Consider the following 15678-nt stretch of genomic DNA (forward strand, 5'->3'; position numbering starts at 1 on the left):
CTTTCCTTTCCTTTCCTTTCCTTTCCTTTCCTTTCCTTTCCTTTCCTGTCCTGTCCTGTCCTGTCCTGTCCTGTCCTGTCCTGTCCTTTCCTGTCCTCTTCCCTTCCTCCCTCCTTCCCTTCTTTGCTTCCTTCCATCCTCATTACTAGAAATTGTAGAAGGACATAAGAGATGACACACGAACTGGTCCTTGAAAGAAATTTGGAATCTAGGAGATGAAAGTAAAGAGAGAATGCATTGTAGACATGAGGGGCAGACTCACAGAGACACAGAGGTGAGAGGAAGGACCTTATTTGATAGTTTAATGTATGACATGGTCTCTAGGGATACGGTTTATATTGCATCTCCAAGGCTGTTATCTACCAAAGTGCCTAATATAGTGTCCCAGGCACATGTTGGGCATACCCTTTTCTGTGCATTGCCAATTCAGGGTCACAAACCTGGAGTTTGTAGGGGACACCAGAGTACCTAAAAAAAGCATTGCATTTGAGAGTCAAGAGACCAGGATTCTAATACAACCTAGTCTAGTCTGTTAGCTGTGATCAGGAGTTCAAACAGTCCAACAAGGCGGCAGCTAGGTGGTTCAGTGGATAGAGTTCTGGGCCTAGAGTCAGGAAAACTCATTTTCCTTAGTTCAAATCTGGTCTCAGATACTAGTTGGGTGACCCTGGGCAAGTCACTTAACCCTGTTTGCCTCAGTTTCCTTATCTGTAAAATGAGCTGTAGAAGGAAATGGCAAAGCACTCCAGTATCTTTGTAAAGAAAACCCTAATTGGGGTCATGAAAAGTCAGAAATGACTGAACAACAACAACAAAGCCTTAGAGAGAGAGCAGTTTCCATTGGATTAAAATTGATTGAGGAAGGAGAAGCGGGAAAGGGGCAAGCATTTGTTAAGTACTTATCATTTGTCAGGCACAATGCTAAATGCTTTGTAACTATCTCTTCTGATCCTCACAACAACCCTATGAGTTTGAGGCTGTTACTATCCTGATTTTTACAATTGAAACTGAGGTAAGCAGAGGTTAGGCAGTGTCTGAGGTCAGATTTGAGCTTAGTTCTTTCTAAGTTTTGGACCAACAATTTATCCACTGTGCCAACTAGCTTCTTATTAGGTTAAATTAAGATCCTATTCAAATTTCTCAGACCTATGAGACGCTTTCTTAAGCTTATGGAACTTGGAAGTATTGCTAAAAGTCTGTTTGGTTCAGTCTGTCTGAGGGTCAGTGGCTAGGCCTAGGATACTTAGGGGAGATTTATTTCTCTTCAGAATTGACTGGTCAGAGACTTCTTGCAAACCTTTTCCATCTCCTATATCTTCTCTACTCCACACCCATCTCTCGCTAGGTATGTCTTGCGTGCCCTTGAAAAATTATGGCCCTGAAGAGAACGCCTCTTCTCATTTTTTCTTCTTCTGCATATTAATATACATTTCCCTGGCCAGAGGTCTGGTCGGGTGAGTTCAGAACTCAACACATGCCTCTGCTGTCTGTGTGAGTTCCTAAGGAGTGAGATCTTTAATTTTTGTCTGCTGAACCCCCAGTGGGACAGCAGAAAGGGGCCAATTTCATTACAACCCCCCACAGGCCTCTGAGCCAAGGCATTTAAACTGAATCCATTTTCATCGGACAGGGAATGAGTCACTACAGACAGACCAGAACTGAAGAGGGATCTCGGTAGATGAACTGCATTCATGCCTCAATGTCCTACACCCTTTCTCAGGGTCATCCCTGGTGAGGTAGAGCTGGGAGGAGGGGCCAGACCATGCATAGAGTGATATATGTCATGCAAGTCACATTGTGTATTCCTTCCCACATTAATATCCATGTGAAATTAGGCTCTAAGGACATCAAAGCTGTCCTTGAAAGGGAAAGAAAACCATGAAGCCTGAGGAGTAGAGGGGAAGGGGGAAGAGGCAGCTTTTCTTGTATTAATGATGACAGGGAGATTCAAAAATTCTAGGGTTGAAAGAGACCTCAGAAGTCACTCCAATCCCCTCATTTTGTTTTCTTGATATACACTCCAACCCTGCATTCTTGGCATAAATCTAGCTTGGTCATAGTATATAATCTTTTTGATATGGTGCTAATGTTTAATTTTTTTTGTGTGTCAATGTTCATTATGCATATTGGACTATAGTTTTCTTTCTGTTTTGACTCTCCTTAGTTTAGATAACAAGACCTTTAGAAAGGATTCAAGAGGATTCCTTCTTTTTCTATTTTTGTAAATAGTTTATATAATATTGTAATTTTTTGAATATTTGGTAGAATTTGCTTATAAATCTATCTGGTACCAAGGTTATTGTCTTTGGGAGATCATTTATAGATTTTTCAATTTCTTTTTCTGAGATTGCAACCCTCTCATTTTGCAGATGAGGAAATTGAGGTCCAGGAGGTTAAGTAAGATATTAAGATTCAAAATCACTTCACAACTCTGGGCCTTGGTTTACTCATCCGTAAAATGAGGGGGTTGAATTAGATGACCTCTGAGGTCCATTCCAAATCTAATATTCTTATCTGGTCCAATCTAGCAAGTATTACGTAGGGAGTAAGGAACCTACATGGCCTTTTATTGAGCATTTGAGCCTTGGGACTTTCTAGCACCAACTGAGAACCATATTAGCAGCAGAGGGGGATCCCTAGGATGATTGCTTAGATGGTCATTCAGGAAACTTTATTTTGGGTGACTATACAGTAAAAGTCAAGGAAATGCAATGACCTCTTCACCTTCTCTTCATAATTTTCCTCCTTCTAAATAATTCTCTCCCTGTTTCAATGGTACCAGAACTCTTTCTGAAGTCATGTTTAGCCTACTTGACTGAGGTTATGCTTGTGGTTGTTGTGGTTTGCACTTCGTTTCTTGAAGAGGACCATGACATCAGGGAGATGATGACATGACTTGCAATTAACTTTGATTTAAGTGAGGGAGAGCTGTGCAAAGTTACCAGCCTCATTTTCTCCTCCAGAGCCTTCTGGGTCCAGTGGCCAAGATATCTATCAGGATGACTGGAAATGGCCCAGGATGCAGCCCAGAATGCAGTTGGCCCTTTAAAGCTAAGGTCTTTTCAGGTTCTCATTTTTCGAGGCAACACCCATTCTTTAAGAAGTGAGTCAAGGGATAGCCCCTTTAATAAAAAAAAAATCAAACTGGGAGTGATGGGGGAATGGGATTTGTGTTAGACCCCTAAAAGGACTCCAAAGCCCCGTACCAAGCCTTTGGCATTTGCTTGAGGCACCAGGCCCATCCCAGTATAATCCTTTTAACTGTCCTTTCGTTTTGGCCCTCATTATCTGCACCTGGCCCCACTCCAGGCTATTTTGCCACTTTTAATTCCTTCTAGACTCCTTCTCTGTTACCTCCCAGTCACCCCAAGCTATTGGCCACTCCTTGATCATATCCAGATCTTCCCACAGTCTTTCTGCATATAAGGTCCATCTGCGCCCCCCCCAGTCAAGTGCTCAGATTCTTAAAATCTGGCCCACTTGTTATTAGCATCACAAATAGCTCAGATTCTTAAAATCTGGCCAATAGTACAGACACACTAGGAATCTTGCCCACCCCAACCAGTGTTCTAATAAACCTTGTCTCTGACTGAAAGAAAGCTTGAGTCAAATTCTTTCAAGGCACAACCTGTGCCTTTTGCCCTTGAATTTTGGGGTTCCCAGCACCCCTAGATTGCAACAGCAGGGGAAGACCCTCAGGGTTGCTGGCCAGAAGAGAAACACTTATTATTTACATTCACTCTGAGCTGGAAGGCCCAAAAGATAACCATTAAGTGGTGCTTGGGCAGGGACCTATGGTTGTCTAATCCATGAGATCCAGAGTGAATTGGGTTTAAGGCTTGGTCTTAAGAGAGGTTGGGAAAGGCTTCCAGTAAAAGTTGGGATTTTAGTTTGGGACTTAAAGGAAGCTGGGGGATCAGTAGTCTTAGTGGAGGAGGGAGAACATTACAGGCATGGAAGACAGCCAGAAACAATTAATGGAGCTGAGAAACTGAGTTCCTTGTTTGTGAAACAGCCTGGAGGCTAGTGTCTCCCCAAAGAATATCTGTGGGGCATAAGGTCTGTTTGCTTTTTTTCTCCTCAAATTATGTGGTATTTAATTATCTACATACATCTTGTATCTCCACAGGAGGGCAAAGACTTCCTTCCTTCCTTCTTCTTTCCCTTTTAATTCTCATATTTTCTTGTTGTTCAGTTGTTTTCAGCCATGTCTAACTCTTCATGACCCCATTTGGGGTTTTCTTGGCGAAGATACTGGAGTGGTTTGTCATTTGCTTCTCCAGCTCATTTTATAGATGAGGAAACTGAGGAAAACAGGGTTAAGTGACTTGCCCAGGGTCATACAGCTAGTAGGTGTCAGATTTTAACTCAGGAAGATGAGTCTTTCTGACTCTAGGCTGGACACTCTATCTACTTTGTCACCTAACTGCACTTTATTCACATTAGCCAACACAATACCCTGGACAAAGAAAGCACTTAATAAATGTTCATTGAATTGAATTGTCATTGGTTCAACATCTGCTAAAGGGAGGTAAATTTTACGTAAGTGTAAGATCCTCTCTGCGCTCCTTGCTCCCTCAACTAACCTTCATTTTCACAAGCTGGGTGCCCAGAAGGCTACCTGCTACCTTGGGTTAGGATTGGGGAAGGGAGGGTAATTCTGTGAGTGACTACTTTTAACATTGTTGCTTACAGTACTCCTAGTATTATAGCATTCATCCTCTTAACAATTAGCCAGTAGAGGAAAGACTTACATGAACTGATGCAAAGTGAAATCAGCAGAATCAAGAGAACATTATGCACAGTAACAGCAATATTGTAAGATGATCAGCTGTGAATGACTTAGCTATTCTCAGCAATACAATCATCCAAGACAATTCCAAAGGACTCAAGATGAAAGATGCTGTCCATTTCGAGAGAAGGAACTGGTGAAGTCTGAATGCATATCAAAGATACTTTTTCTTTATTTTTCTCAGGTTTTTTTGGGGGGGGTCTGTGTTTTCTTTCACAGCATGACTTACATGGAAATGATTTTTGCATGACTACACACGTATAACCTATGTCAAATTACTTGCCTTCTCAATGAAGGGAGGGGGAAAGGAAGAGATTTGGAACCCAAAATTTGAAGAAAACACGTTAAAATTGTTTTACGTGTAATTGGAAAAAAAATAAAATATTAAATTTAAAATAAATAAATAAACAGTTAACCAATAGATTCAATTAACTCTTAGAAAAGCTATTTAATCAAATGGCATCTCAAGAAGAATGGTTACAAAACCTAAAAAACCTAGGGCACACTCTCACAAAGACACTAAGTGTCAGAAAGAGAGAGTGTATAATGCACTATGGTAGTGAGGTTAATATTTAGGGAACACATGTTCCCAAGGCAATTCACAACTATGGAAATGTAGGGTCTCAGTGTCCACTTCTTCCCCTAGAGAGTCTTCACAAAGCACACTGTGTGGAGGGTTATCAGTGTTGGCCATGGATACATCGCTCCTGTTAGACTTGGCTAATTCCCTACACAACATGATATCTCAACTGGTCAGGTGGCTCAGCCCCTTGTAGGGTACCACATCTTGTCTGGATGTCCCTGGGCTAGCTCTTTGAGGAAAAGCTATTTTGTCATTCAGTTGTTTCAGTTGTGTCCAACTCTTCATGACTCCATTTGGGGTTTTCTTGGCAGAGATACTGGAGTGGTTTGCCATTTCCTTCTCCAACTCATTTTACAGATGAGGAACTGAGGCAAACAGGGTTAAGTGACTTGCCCAGGGTCACACAGCTAGTATCTGAGGCCATATTTGAGCCCAGGGAAGTGAGATTTCCTGACTCCAGGCCTGGTGCTCTATGTACTGTGCCAGGAATAGCTATAGTCTCTACCATTGCTGACTTCAGACTCAGATGGAGTGCTATTGTGCTCTTTCTGAAAAGGTGAAGACTCTTAGCCTAGCATTGGCAGAAAGCCCTAGGATTGAAAGAGGCTTCTTCAGGTTGGATCCCTCAAGCCCTAACTGTTCTTTCCAAGGTTTTCAAACATCTCTGAAACGCCAGACATGATGGTCTTTTCTCTATCCTCATTCTTTTCAACCTATTTGCTAGCACCTTTTGACACTCTTGACCACCTTTTTCTCTTAGATACTCTCTCTTCTCTGGATTGTCATGATACTGCTCTCTTCATGTTCCTCTCATACATGTCCTACTGCTTCCTCTCATATAGTACGCTCCCTACCTGTGGATGAGCCTCAAAGTTCTGTCCTGGTTCCTCTTGTCTTCTCCTCTATACTCTTTCTTGGTACCTCATCAGTTCATGTGAGTTTAACTATCATCTTTATGCAGGTGACTCAGATCTCTTCTCTCCTCTCTCTTTCCTCTCATTCTCTCTCTTTCTCTTTCTGTCTCTCTTCTCTCTTGTTCTCTCTCTGTCTCTGTCTCCTCTTATTATCTCTCTGTTTATCTCTGTCTCTCTGTCTGTCTCTCTGTCTGTCTGTCTCTGTCTGTCTCTGTCTCTGTCTCTCTCTTGTCTGTCTTTCTCTCCCTCCCTATCTCCAGACCGTCCCCTGAGCTTCAGTCCCAAATCATCAATTGCCTATTAGATTAGATATTTTAAACTGAGTGTCTCAGAGACATCTCAAACTCAAAAGTTTAAAACTGAACTGATTTCCCTTCAAACCCTCTTCCTCTCCTATTTCTATTGAAGGTACCACCATCCTTTGGATTCTCAACTCCTCATTCTCCTTCATCCCACATATCCAGTCACTAAATCTTGCCATTTTGAACTCTAGAACATCTTTCCCATCTGACCCTTTTCTCCATTCACTTGGCTACCACCTTAATTCAGACCTTCCTAACCTCCTGCCTAGATTATTTCAAAAACCTCCTAATCGATCTCCCTGCCTCAAGTCTCTCCCTGTTGTAGTCCATCTCACACACTGCTGCCGTTAGTAATTTTCATAAGGTGCAGATCTGACCATGTGACTCCCCTAATCAACCCACTGCAGTGGCTTTCTATTGCTGCTAAATCAAAATATAAACTTTTCCGTTTAACTTTTAAAGCTCCCCTCAACTTGGACCCAATATATTTTTCCAGTCTCGTTATATATTGCTTTCCCTCTTGCATTCTGTGATCTAGCCAAACTGTCCTTGTCTTTGTATCTTACAAGTGATATTCCATTTATGGTCTACATGACTTTCCACTGGCCATCTTACAGGCTGGGTATGAATTCCTTCTATATTTCTGCCTCACAGAGTCCTTTTGTTCCTTTTAGATTATATGTAGCTCAGACATCATCTTTTAGATGAGGCCTTTCCTGATTCTCCCCCTCCCCCCAAGTTTCCTTCCTCCAAAACTTTCAGTTCAATTGTTTTCAATTGTATTTTACCCTATTTGGGGTTTTCTTGGCAAAGATATTTGAGTGAGTGGTTTGCCATTCCCTTCTTTAACTTATGTTCAGATAAGGAAACTGAGGCAAACAAGGTTAAGTGACTTGCTCAAGGTCACACATGTCTGAGGTTAAATTTGAGCTCAGGTCTTCCTGACTCCAGGCCCAGCATTCTATCCACTGCGCCACCTAGCACTCCCTTCTTTCCCCAACCGCCTTATAGTTAACACTTCGCATTTTATATTTATGCTATAAATACTTACATATATACTTGTTGCCTCTCCGATTTGATGTAACCTCCATATAAATAAGGATTGTTTTATTTATGGTATTTGTATCTCCAGAACTTGGCACAGTGCCTTACAAAAACAGATGCTTAATAAATGATTTTTGATTGATTAGTTGATTGGTTCAGAGCTGGATTCACTTAGTAATAAACCTCAGCCAATTCATCATCCCAGGTCATTTCCCAGATTTCTGTTGGACAAGTGTCTGCAAACAAAGGTACTGAAGCAGATTGTGACCCAGAGACAAGTTCATTGTCTTTGCTATACTCTTAGCCTGGTTTGAGGGAGATCCGTCCTCATAGCTCACTCAGAATCCTAGCTCTGAGGTTTGTTACCTTCAGTTGGGAAATAGGAGGGGTCTAACCTCCTTCTGCTTTCTGAGGTGGCTTCCTTCAGTTTATCTTTACTTATGATGATCAGTCAACTAACACTTCCCTGATTCCTGTTAAGTCTCATGCAGATGAGTGGCTGGGGGAAAAGGTCCCCAAAAGCAGTGTGTGCCCTGGGATAAGTTTATTGTCTCACTGTCTTCTTCATATGCAATGGAGCTGTTCTAGCTTCCGACCCTTTCTAAGACTTGGAGTGTTTCCTTTGTAACTGAAAGGCATGTCTCTTGACATTTCAATGACTGTCTTTTTTTTTTCTTCCAAATTTCTGCTTTACTGGAGTTCAAATAAGATACTGCACTTTCTCCCCTTACATAAGCATAAAAGGAAATACAGTATAAAAGAAATACATAGTTGTTTTGGGAGAGGAGGCATTAGCATTTGGGGATATCAAGAAAGATCTGATACTGAAGGTGTCATTCAATCTTCACTTTGAAAGAAAATTAGAGGTAGGGTTAAAAAAGGGACTTTATTTCAGGCATGGGGGTCAGCCTGTGCAAAAGCACAGAGGTGGGAGATGGCGTATCATAAGGTGAGGCACTGCAAGGCTACTTTGGCTGGACTGAAAAGTGAGTGAATAAATAAGACTGGACAGGTGGGTTGAAGACAGATTGTGAAGGGCTTTAAATGCCAAACAGAGGAGGTTTTATTTGATCCTAGATATTATAAGGAGCTGCTGGAGTTTATTGAGTAGAGAAATGACGTGGTCAGATGTGTGCTTTAGGAAAATCACTTTGGCAGCTATGTAGAGGCTGAATGGGAGAAAGGGGAGACATGATGCAGGGAGATCAATCAGGAAGCTATTTCAATAGTCCAGGGGAGAAATTATGAGGGTCTGAGTTTGGGCGTTAGCCAAGGATGAGTGGAGAAAAAGGAATGGTTATGAGAGATATTGAGGAAGAATTGGCAAGACTTAAAAACTGATTGGATATGGAAGGTGAAGGACAGCTAGGTGGCAAAGTGGATGGAGCACCAGCCCTGGAGGCGGGAGGACCTGAATTCGAATGTGACCTCAGACACTAGCTGTGTGATCCTAGGCAAGTCACTTAACCCTGATTGCAAAAAACAAACAAAAACATGTGGAGGGTGAGAGTAAAGAGTAGAGGATGACTGGGGTTGTGAACCTAGGTTCCTGGAAGTATGGTAGTGCCCTCAAAAGAAACAAGGACAAAGAGAGGGTTTAAGGAGATCTTTATAGTACCTCTGCTTTAAACTATCCAAAGTCACACAGTTAATAAATATCAGAGGAGGGATCTGAACCCGGGTCTTCCTAACTCCATACCCAGCCCTTTATTCCAATATGGTTATCTTGTCCTTTTTATTTGGGAAAGCTAAAGTAACTCTGTCTCTAAATCCTCAGGAAAAGAAGTTCTAGGTACACATACTTTCCTCTCTCCAGACTAAAAGAGAGGTTATCTAATTCATTCTCACAATGGAGAGAGGGGACGATGACACAATTATTCTCATTTTGTAGATTAGGAAGCTAAAGCCCAGAAGGGCTTGTGAGCTCAGCCATGCTCATGTAAGAGAACCAGGATTAGAACCCTGGTCTCCTAGTTCTCTATCTCAAGCTTTAGAGTCTATGGTACTCGTTCGAGAATGTGCAGATCTGGTATCCACAAGATTTAGCTTCCCGGGGGTCATAGACAAGAGTAGCCTTGTTCAATCCCAGGACACACGTGAGCTTGTTTGGTTTGGGCTCCACCTGGGCTCCAGATTAACCTGATTGCCTGATCCACAATCTTCTAATAGTTTAGATCCTGCTCATGTAAGAAATACCTAAGGGAGAGGCAGTCACAACTACCCAGCTGGCAGGACATGCCTGTCCGCACAGGAGACAGGCAGTGTCAGACCTGGGCAGGCATTTGTGAGTTCTGGGTGCAAGCCAGTCTGACAGTGTCTGGTGCTGAGTGCCAGTCTGTGTGGGCCTTAAGAACATAAGAGTGGAGGAAGCGCTGAGTCTCTTTCTGGAAGCATTAGGTTTAGTGACCTCTTAGTTTTTTGTTGTTCAGTTGTGTCTGTCTCTTCATGACCCCATTTTTGGGGTTTTCTTGGCAGTGATACTGGAGTGGTTTGCTATTTCCTTCTCCAGCTCATTTTACAGATGAGGAAACTGAGGCAAACAGGGTTAAGTGACTTGCCCAGGGTCATACTGCTAGTCTGAATCCACATTTGAACTCAGGACTTCTTGACTCCAGGTCCCACTTACTCTCTATCCACGGCACCACCTAACTGTTCAACTTCTGAGTTACTTCCATCTTTTATGCTGAGAACCAAGGCTTATGGTTTCAGGGCCATCGATTTTGAGTAGCAAAAGACCACCATGCCTCTGGGTTGCTTATCTCTCTGGGTGCTCTCCTCTGGAGAGCCTGGAGTCTGATTAGTGTTCCTTTCCGCTGCCCAACCCAGTGATTAACTAGATAATTTGTTATTTGTCCTGAAATAGGGGAACTAGCCCTCCTGGGAAGAAGAATTTGGTGTTGGAGGTACAGTCATTTCCGAGGTCTGAATGAGTAAGAAAAATCCCCGGAATCCTGTCTCCATTCCGGAGACTGGGTTCCAGCAAAGGGAACAGGAAGATATTTCCTTGTTTTTAGGCTCTTGTTTATCAAATTAGTAAGAGCTTTGGTAGCTCTTTAGCCCCCAGCATTATTCCAGCATGACATGAGAAAGCAATTAGTCTTCTGCCCAGTGTCAGTCAAACAGCAGTGATTCTGTCCTGGATCACGGCTGAGGCCTTCCTTTTCTACCCATGAGCCAATTATCTCATTATCAAACCCTTGGGACTCTCTATAAAGAACTTCCTGGCCCCCAAGAGCTTTTTCAGAGATGAATTACTCCCTGCAACAGGCCTAGGAGGTGGGTGAGTAGTGCTGGCATCATTTTTATCCCCTAATTGGCAGAAGGCAGTAGGGAAGCAGAGGAAGGATGAGTCATGGGCCAAGCCGGAGACCATTAGAACCAGGGATCTTCCTAAGGGTCAGAACCCCAGTACTGCTGCAGAGGAGGGAATGGGGTGAGAAGGGAGGTGAAATTTTCCAGCACTTTGATCTTGGTGAATTGGATCATGAGCAAGAAAGCAAGAGAAGATCTGAGAGCAGTGACCTTTGTCATCATGGTTTCCGGTTCCAAGGGGTGCTAGATTGTTAAATTTTCAGTGGGAGCATTTACACTTGGAAATTCACACATACTTGATTTACAGTTTTGTTGATCAACCAGAGAAGTCAAAACTAGCAACCCAAGGTGAATGGTGTGCAAAACCGACAGAACAAGATTAATATGTAATTGGGAAATAGTTTAACAAAATAATAAAAATACAGCACGGATAATGTTCATCTCTCTTTTTCTAAGTCAATATATGGCCTACAGGGATTCATTTCTATTTGAATATTACACCACTGGTCTATACCTGAGATCGATGGAGAAAATGATAATAGTGCCAATTAAACCTAAAGGGGTGTCATATGTACTTTTTTTTGAAAGCCAATTGTTAAACATTTACTAGCACACCCCTGGTTGGCACCCTCTTTCCCTCCCTCCTCCCCATACCGAGCAATTTGTTTTGTGCTTTGTAATGTAATTTATCACATAATATTGTATATTATAGCCATCTCTGTTAGTGTCTGATCACCCTACAAAGGGCAACTAGGTTTTGAAGTCCATAGAACACTAGGCCTGGAGTTGGGAACCTTCATCTTCCAGAATTCAAATCTGGCCTCAGACACTTACTAGATGTGTAACCCTGGGGGAGTCACTTAACTCTGTTTGCCTCAGTTTCCTCATTTGTAAAATGATCTGGAGAAGGAAATGGCAAACCATTCCAGTATCTCTGTCAAGAAAACCCCAAATGGGGTCAGAAAGAGTCGAACATAACAAGAAGAAGACTATGAGCTCCATGTAGGATGGGACCATACCATATCTGAACTTTATATCCTCCCTCCATCTAGCATGGTACTATATATACAATAGGTATTTAATAACTGTTTGATGGATAATAAAATTTCACATTTGTAAAGTTCTTCAACATTCACCACACATTTTTCTCACAATAACTCTGTGAAGGATAGATTACAAGAATTATTATTCCTGTTTTACAAATGAGGAAACTGAGGCCCAGATAGGTTGAGATTTTGCTACAGCTAATGAGTAAGAGAGCTGAAATTAGAACCCATGTGTTTTCTAACTCCAAATCTAGCATTCTTTCTATATCCCAAGCTACCCCTCATTCATTCATTCATGAGAGGAAATGGGTAGTCCCAACTCAAGAGGCAACTCAAGGCCCTACTAAGGGGTGTTTTTGGAGATGGGAGATTCTGAAGAGCAGTATCCATAGACTCACATCAGAGAAGGGGCAAGCATGATGCACAAGAAAGCAGAGTCAGAAACAGTACTATGGGTGGGGTGATATTATTTATTTAGAGTAGATCATTTAGTCATTGTGGTTGTGAGTGTACTGGGTGGGAAATTACAAGAGCCCCTAGAGAAGGAATGGGGTAGCTGATCCTGTAAATGAGGGAAGAAGAAAGTTTGTGTGTAAGTTTTGGCTGAGGTGGAGCCCGGGTTGAGAGACTGAGTGGGTGGCGGAGTTCCAAACATACAGACAAGGGAGATGGTGTAATGATAATGTCTTGGACACACAAGAGGAAAAAGTAGCTAAGGGACAAGGATGACTCCAAGGTTTCTGGTCTTGGGAGCCTGATGGGGATCTGAAATAAGGAGAGCGGTAGTGGTATCATCAATGGGGAGGAGGGATACTATCTGGCTGAGTGGCGCCATTGGATGCAGGAAGGAGGTTACAAAAGATCCAGTGTTTGAGACTGGGTAGAGTGAGAACTATTCTACCCACCAACTACTACTGGACAGAGTAGTGAGAGACCCAATGGCTCTGGTCCATGAAGTGGTGGAGCTAGGGGTTACCCCTATTGAAATGAGGAGGCCTTGGCTAAAGCAAAAGTACTCTCCCACAGAGAAGAACCAAGTGGATGTGGATATATCTGGCAGCAGCCAGGATGCTTACTCAGGAAAGAGTAAGGCGTATTTAAAGAGGATATTTGGAGGCAGTATGGTAGAATGGAAACAGAATCTGATCTGGAGTCAAGACATGGTTTTGAATTCTTGCTCGGTCACTTATGGAGTGACCTTGGACATGTCTTTTAACCTCTCTGGGCCTCAGTTTCCCCATGTGTAAAATGAAGGAGTCAGTGATCCCTTCTAAGGTCCCTGTTAGTTTTAAACCCTATGATCCTATATATATCTGGGGGGTTCTGCCCTAGCTATGCAGTAGGTAGGTGAACCTGGGCTGGTAGGTGAACATTTCTTTGTGTCTCAGTTTCCTTCATCTATAAAATGAGACTAACAACACCAGCCGTAGAATTGTGGGGATAAAACAAGGCAATAGATGTGCCTGCACTGGGAAAAGTACAAAGTGCTATTATTGTGAATGTTTTCTTTTCTTCTCAGAGATCCTCTCATTCCTGCTTCTCCTTTGCCAAGCTCCATGCCCCAGGGCTATGTGATGGGAAATAATTGACTCTTTGGCTCATAGGACCAAGGTGGCATGGTCCTCAAGGCAAGAGGTAGCAGGTGGCTGGTGTTCTTTGTCCTATTCTTCCTTCGTCTCATAATAATAGCTAACACTTTAAGTAGTTTGCTGAGTGCCATGGGCAGCTCTTATCTCATTGAGACACAGTTACTGTACATGTTATGACCTTCATTTTATAGATGATGAAACTGAAGATCAGAGAGGTTTAATGACTTGCCGAGGATAACACGGCTTGCAAATTCCAGAGGCAGGAGTCAAACTGATGTCTCTCTAGTGAGAAACAGCTTAGGTGGTGCAGTGGATAGAGCTCTGGCCTGGAGTCAGGAAGACCTGAGTTCAGCTCTGACCTCAGATACTAGCTGTGTGACCCTCAGCAAGTCACTTAATTTTCCTCATCTATAAAAATGGGAATAAGAATAGCACCTACCTCCCAGGGTTGTTGGGAGGAACAAATGATATAATAATTGTAAAGTGGCTTAGTACAATACCCTGCACCTAGTAGGCACTTTCAAAATGCTTTAAAATACTCTTTCTCTAGACTCTTAAGTTCACTATTCTTTTCATTAGATTGTGCTTCCTCCCATAGACAAAAAAAGAAATGAAGGAAAGAAGGAAGGAAGGAAGGTAGGAAGGAAGGAAGGTAGGAGGGAAGGAAGGAAGGAAGGTAGGAAGAAAGAAAGGAAGGAAGAAATGAAGAAATGTGGGCTAGTGGAGACGGTCTTGGGAACCTGCTCCTTATACCTTATTTGCCATCCTATCCTCCCAGGTGAATGTTGGGGAAATAGTGGATAGGATGGGAGAGTTCTTACAAAGGATCCTTACCTGAGCCTTAAAACTCTCTGTCATGAGTAAGCTTGCACCAATTTTTTCCCCTTGAAGCTGGTCCAGGGAATCTTGCCTTTAGCCCAAAGGTTAAAGAGCTCAATAGCCTCCCCACCCTGCTAAAGGAAAAAGCTCCAGGTAAGCTCAAAACCCTTGAGTCACCCTGTCACATTAGATCGATGTAAAAAAGCTGATTCGGGATTTGAATATCGACAAGTTATCAGTTCCCCAGGAGTCTTTTGTCACCCCACTAGCATGACTCAGCACCGGTCTCCAGTTCCAGGTTCCCATCTTCCTTCCCCCAATGACTGAGTCCTGAGTGACTCTAATAAAAACTTTTAAAAAACCTCACTGGACTCTACTAGGTAAGGGTCCATTTCTGCCAGGGCTGCAGTGCTTTTCACCTGTTTCCACCATCCTATGTCCCCTCAATCAGTCAGTCAATAAACATTTGTTAAATGCCTACTATATTCTAGGCACTGTGCTAAGTGCTGAGGATGCAAATATAAAAAAAGACAGTTCCTGGCCTCAGCAAGCTTATCATCTAATAGGGGAAGACAACACAAAAGGAAGCTCAAATGTGAGTGTGTGGGGTGGAAGAGGTGGCCTGGGAAGGTGCCCAAATAGAAGAAAAAACAAAGAAGTTCCAAAGTAGTGCAGCCAAGTGAGATATGAGGAGATGTTCTGAGCTGTACTTCCTCCTTAAATAATGGAGGTTTTGGAGTTCATGGCTCCACCTTCCAATCAGAGGTAAAAAGGGTGGTGATGAGGTGAAATACCAAGGCTGGTGGCATTTTGAGGGTGGGAATGCTTCCCTAATAAAGCTGGCTTGCTTTACTGTCTTGTTATGTGCTCTATGTTTCCTTGTACTGGACTTTGGAATTCCAAACCTTCCTAAATTTGCATTAAGACATCAGCCTTGCTCCCTCTTTTCTTTCTATCCTTTTTCTCTACACCCTTTAGACCACAATAGTGCATTTCACTTTTTAAAAAATCTCTGCTGATTCCTGAACCCCACTTTGGTGCACTGTGCTTCCTGGACCCTCCTGGCCTCTGAGCTAACTTGGGTTCAGACATTATTGTTTCCGTTTCTTCAGTTTCATCTGTAAGATTTAGGGATTTGATGAGATGACCCATAAAGTTCCTTCTGGTTCTAAGTCAATGATCCTATGAATCTGATTATCTGTCCCCTCCTTTTATGAAGGAAAAGACAGTGAGTCCATAAATATTTATTAAGCACCTACTATGTGCTGGGCACTGTG

The sequence above is a fragment of the Vombatus ursinus genome, unplaced genomic scaffold (assembly GCF_900497805.2).
Source record: "Vombatus ursinus unplaced genomic scaffold, bare-nosed wombat genome assembly UNPS02014945.1, whole genome shotgun sequence".
NCBI lineage: Eukaryota > Metazoa > Chordata > Mammalia > Diprotodontia > Vombatidae > Vombatus > Vombatus ursinus.